Genomic DNA, 6,280 nt, shown 5'->3' on the forward strand with positions numbered 1-6,280 from the left:
GCGATTAACGCTGCCAGTAGCTGCTCTTTCCTGAGGGGTAAACTACGAACCCCGAAGTGTGATTTAGATGTATCCAACAGTAAGTGGGAAAAGGGGAGAAATGTGCCTAGAAAAACGGTGTATGTAGGTGAAGTGGAGGGAGGGACGGGAAGACCGAAGATGAGGTGGAGGGATGGAGTTGAGAGGCATATGAGGGAGGGGGGAGTGAGTTGGGTGGAGGACAGTCAAATGGTGGATGACAGAGCGACTTGAAGGCGTTTTGTCTGCGGCCAACCTTTGCAGGATTAGGGCGTCGGGCTATAGATAGATAAAGATAGACTAACGTGCGATCATTAATACAATCAGGTTTTACAGCTTGTAGAATATGACTCATAGTATTCGATGTTTAACCAGGGCCACAATAATACGACTAGGAAGGATGTGGCAGGTAGACATGGTATTGTGGGTAAGAAGGGAGACGCTAAGAGAGACTACAGCTCTGACAATATGTACCGTAGCGGTTTTCCTCACTGCCTGTGATCATTAATCTTCAACCAGATAAAAATACTGGTGATATAAGTTTTTAATGGACATACTCTTGACATCTTTACACACTTGCTTGCAGTGCTAAGACCAAATGGTTTAATTCAGCTGAGGGAAACCTGTAATGCGCTTCGCTTCATAACGATTATTTTCCGTATACAGTGGATTAGCGTTGGGTGCTTGACCAGACTAACTGTTACCGCCGAAAGCTTGGTTGAGAGGTACTGAGCATTTTGCGTAAGTTAAGATGAATGACTCAGAAGGATTAAGATGTTTTGCTTAGATCGTTGAGTATTAACTGAAGGTTAAATTTACTGCTGATGGCGCGAGATGGTAAACATATGGTGTAAGGAGCCAGTAGAAGCGAGATAAGGGGGACCAAACTCGGAACGTGTTTGTCATCTCTCACGACAAGGAGTTGCTTACACTATAGAAGTGTAGGGAGAGAGGGCAGTCTGGAGACTGAGTCTGGAGAGTCAACACATACAGGCGCAAGCTGGTGCAGTTAGGAGTGTGACATTATTGTGGGTAACAGTAACATAAGAGACCACATACTGTGCCCCGTGAAGCCATAGGCCCTCACCACGTAAGCTGCTGCATCATGTGTGTGGTGACACTGAGTGCATATGGTAGGATGTAGTGGCATGCATGTGTATGCGTGTACTGTAAATACATATCAGTGTTTATGATGGATATGTGATTAACCAGTGTACTTATAATGATAAAGACATTATGTTTGTTAACCAGTGTGCTTGTAATGATAAAGACATTATGTTTGTGCTGCATGTCTAAACCCTAGGCCGTACAGATGTAGAGTCTGTCTCTCCGTTGTTGCAGGTTTGACAAATATAGCGAGTCCAACTGGAGGGTCTTGTTATTATCCACACGACTAGGGTTCCATTGTGTAGAGCTTATATTAACTCAATGTTTGCAGGAGAAAATAATATGTAATTGCAAAGGTATCAGGAAAACCGAAGTAAATGTGTACCAAAATTATGCTTAGGAATTGCCTGCTCTCCTTCATGAAATCTGTTTTCTTTTAATATATACCTAAGTTTTTTAAAGCTGGGTTAGTGTTAAACAAGATCTTTTACAAATGTGCCTCGCAGAACGATCTTGTCCACCATTGTCAAAGCATCCTGTTCAGTAAGACATAGAAAGATCTGGAAGTATTTGTTCCACCATCGTAACTTTGTTTCATTCCGGAATACTGAAATGTAGGCTATTCTCACACGTTTTATTAATCTGTTTATACATTTGTCAACCACTGTTTCTAACCATTCCATTTCAAAAGTGCAGCTGCCATTCCCCATTCGCGCCATATGGTCCAACCACTGTAACCCATTTCTGATTTTGCATTTGAACTTTCACATCACATCCTCTAAGTGTGTTCACCAATGAGTTTACCGCTTTCCTTTATGTCACTCTCCAGGCACTATTAGTTTGCCTCTACTGCCGTTACTTTCACCGCGTTTCCCTCAACATCATTCACCTTCATTGCTATAAATCGGTGCTGAGTGTGGTATGAATTATGAACATGACGGAATCAGTGTGTATGCTTCTTTTTTTTTCTTTTAACGAATAATGACATACATGAAGAAGCGTTGTGGTGTGGATGTAGATGGGATAGGAAGCGTTAGGAGAAACACACTGAGATGGTTTGGCCATGTGGAGAGGATGGAAAGTGAGAAACTGACGAGAAGAGTGTATGTGAGTGAGGTGCAGGGGGAGAGAGGAAGGGGGAGGCCTAGAATGAAATGGAGGGATGGAGTGGAGAGGTATATGAGAGAGGGGAGTGTGAGCTGGCAGCGACAGTGAAGTGGCGGGGGACAAGGCGACATGGAGGCAATTTGTTTGTGGCCACTCCTTACGGGATTGAGGCGTCTGGCAATAGATAGATAGATAGATAGATAGATACATGAATGATATGTCGTCATGATAAAATATGTATTGTGCCTGTGAAAATACTGCTGCCAAATTAATGTAGTGCCTCCTTCTGTATAGCGAATTCGCCAGCATTGTTCTGACTTAATTAGCACAGGAAGAAAACTCATCCCTTTTTAAATATATACAATCACAACTTTTTTTAAATATTTGTAGAGTGAAATAAAAGTGGGATGATTTGTTTTTATTGACTCCTAAAGTGAATCGTTATGTCTTTTTATCGTCTTATGAGATCACCATCATCATCATCGTCATCATCATCGTCATCATCATCAACGTTGTCATCGTCATCGTCATCATCGTTGTCATCTTCATCAGCAGCAGCATCATAAATCATCATCATCATCAATCAATCAATCATTCATTCATTATCATCATCACCGTCCTGCGTCCCACTTATACACGTAGTGAGAGAGATGACCAAGTACGAAGAGAAGTGCACTAAAGTAAGAGAAACATATACAGTAGCCAGTGAATGGACCATACAGATATTCACCCATCATTAAGGTCTCTCAGTTTCAGCCTCTATCTCTAGCAAAAATGAACCACACAAAAATATCTCTCAGACTTTTCTTTGGACATTAAGTTGAAAAATGTCACGTGCATCTCCAAACACACCCCTATCCATTCCTCTGACTCTCATCACTTCTATGTTTCCACATCTTCCATAAACTGGCGATCCCCACAGCCACTCACCGTCATTACTTTGACAGTCCACGTCTTTCCCTACTCTCAGACACACTCATGCATACCTCTTTCACCACCCTTTTCATACACGTGCCTCAACATGATCACATCATATAAGCCACCTTTTTCATCATTACTCCACACGAGCCTGTATATTCAGAGACAGAGCAGTTCTTAGGGCGACCCCTGGGAGTGTCGGTATAGAGGTGGCCTGCAATCCTACCGGACCCAGGTTCAAATCCCCACTGGGCCAGGGAACAGTTTAAGGATTTCACTTACAGTACATAAAAAGCAGACTTAACCGATCTACCAGAAGACCCGCCGACATGTCGTAAAAATACCCCCGCTAATACCAATACACCAGTCCTGAATGAGACAGCCCTAGCATGTATTCAATATGGACGGTGGGTGTTAGCCCCGAAGTGGTGACATGTGGAGGTGTGTGGTATGTGGGAGGACTGCTGGCCTTGGGAGCAGGCTGCGAAGCCCATGCCCAGAGTCGGACACATAAAAAAAAAAAAAAAAGGACAATAATACACCCTTATGATCTTCTCTTGTTGCTTCGGTACTCCACTATCAGTCTCACCGCAAATACTTGATCCACACATCCTCTGCCACTCCTTAAGCCACCCTGTTCATCACTCACTAGGACTTCTGATATCTCTCTTATTTTCTCTATAATAATTCTTTCATATACCTTCCCTGCAACACTCACTTCGCTCACCTTTATTTTTCTAAAGGGGTACAATCACAGTTTCTTTCCACTCTGCTGGCACAGTTTCACTCATCCATGCCTTACATAACTCCAACAAGCGCTTCATTCCTCTCTCTCTCTCTCCAATACACTTAATCATCTCTGCATTCACCTCATCAACTCCAGCTACTTTCCCATACACTGTATATATATATATATATATATATATATATATATATATATATATATATATATATATATATATATATATATCATCAGTTTGAGTATCCACTGCAGGACCGGCCTATCCCGACCGAAGTCGGGACGATACAGCCAATGTATCTCTACCAAGTGGCTTAGGCTGTCTAGTAGAGATTGTATGTAGGGTGAGAAGTGCTTGTAAGTGTAATTGTAGTGTTGGAGTGGCTTTGGATGTGTGTGTAGTCTGTGAACCAAGTGTAATCGGCCCGCGCAAGCCGACTGGGTGCAAGCATACTTTACAGTAAGCGACACTGGTTCAACCACAGCATCCCTTTTGTCCGCCAATGCAGTACGTGGCCGGGTGAACACTCCCAAAGTTTATTACCCTGGCGGGGCGCGAACCCTGGCTCACCCGTGTACGAAACGCACACTCTACCACTGTACCACAGAGGCTCCATATATATATATAGATAGATAGATATACATGTGTGTGTGTGCGGGTGGAGTGAGGGGGCAGGTTGTGGGGGTGTGTGAGGGTGTGAATGGGGGGTGGGGGTGTCTAAATATAAAGACTGACTATGGAGCAACTGAAACCAAAAATCAGAGACGAAGGTGACTAATATGCTGTATGTATGCAAAAACAACGAAGTGAAAACTGGTAGTGCAAGTTCCTAAGTGAGAAGATGAGTTTCGGATAAAATTTCACACACACACACACACACACACACACACACACACACACACACACACACACACACACACACACACACACACACACACACACACACACACACACACACACATAATAAGTATAGTCAAGGAGAATCTAAAAACAATAAGTTGAAATAACATTGTAGGAAGAAATGGAAAGAATGGTACAAGTTTAATCGCAGTGGAAATGTCTGAAGTATTTGACAGATGGAGATATAAACGTATGGTGATAATTACGATTCCTGTGTTATTAGACTTGAGAGTAGCTGCACCAGTGAGAGGAAAAGGAACAGTGGAAAGAGAGAGATCAATAGACGGACGGCATGGGGTGGTGCAGTGGTTACCAGTCACTATCCACTACTTCAGAGGTCCTCGGTTCGACTCTCCCAACTAGTGAAGATTTTCTCAACCTCAGGCAGATTCTGGGATTACCCTGTGCATCCTGAAGGGTACCTCGCTGGGGATGTGCCTCCCTCAGTAATCCATTTGGTCACAGAGTATCAGTAACGCCAGAGCTAGAGGGGATTACCGCAGAAGGCACACTCTTTGGTGCATGTAAACTACTTTCACTCTAACTTGGCACAGATTTTCGTCCTCCAACAGCTCATTTCACGTAGCTCAGTGGCGGAAAAAGACAATGCTACGACTCTACATCCTTTCCATAGCACCTCATCGTGACTAGCATCGCATTCTAGTGTTAATCTCTTGTTACAACTCAATATTCAAGATGGAGAGACCGCAATTTTAGGCCAAGTTAGAATAAAAAGGGTATAGGTGCCATCATTCCTCTCCCTGCATGATGCTTTACGACTTACGGCTCTAAACCTTCAGAAAATAACGCAGACAGGGAACCAGTAATGAAGGGCGTGTGATGCAAATTGTTACGGTAAGGAAGGAAGGAAGTAGACTTCACCAAGGAGTTGTGTAGATTACCTTGGACGAGAGGGAGATTATCTGAGAACGAGAAAGTATGATATGTCCTTTGCATGCAAGGATTAGAAGGCCAAGCACAGGAATCTAGCGGGTATTAGCTCCATTTCTTAATCACAGCAATCAGCCAAAGCTCTATAGGAAGTATTATAAAGTCCGAAAGAATGGGGAAGCATCAGAAGGAACAGACGACACGGAAATGAAATTGAAAAGAAGAAATGAACCAGAACTTGACGTGTGTTGGTAGCATCAGCAGGAACGAAGCAAGTACACAGACTTTTCCCCAGCATACGGCAATAAATAGTTGTTATATGAGAGAGCTAACTGACAGAATGAAGGCAGATACTGTTTCTATTGATGTACAGTGAAGAGCACGATGGCATGAAGGAGCGCAGAGTTTATATTGTGCACAGTTATCCTAATCCAATTTCCCACCAGCGCTTGAGGTAGGAGGGATCTAGAAATAGATTCGTAAAAGCACAACACTCGGATGGCTGTAATTTGAAGGAAAATATATGCAAACTTTACGGATAGAAAGTTTTTAGCATCAGATACGAAACTAAAAAAAAAATGATTGGAAAACAGCGTTGA

This window comes from Coenobita brevimanus, chromosome 92 (assembly GCF_032717465.1).
Source record: "Coenobita brevimanus isolate Jiangsu-jjx chromosome 92, ASM3271746v2, whole genome shotgun sequence".
NCBI classification, from domain to species: domain Eukaryota; kingdom Metazoa; phylum Arthropoda; class Malacostraca; order Decapoda; family Coenobitidae; genus Coenobita; species Coenobita brevimanus.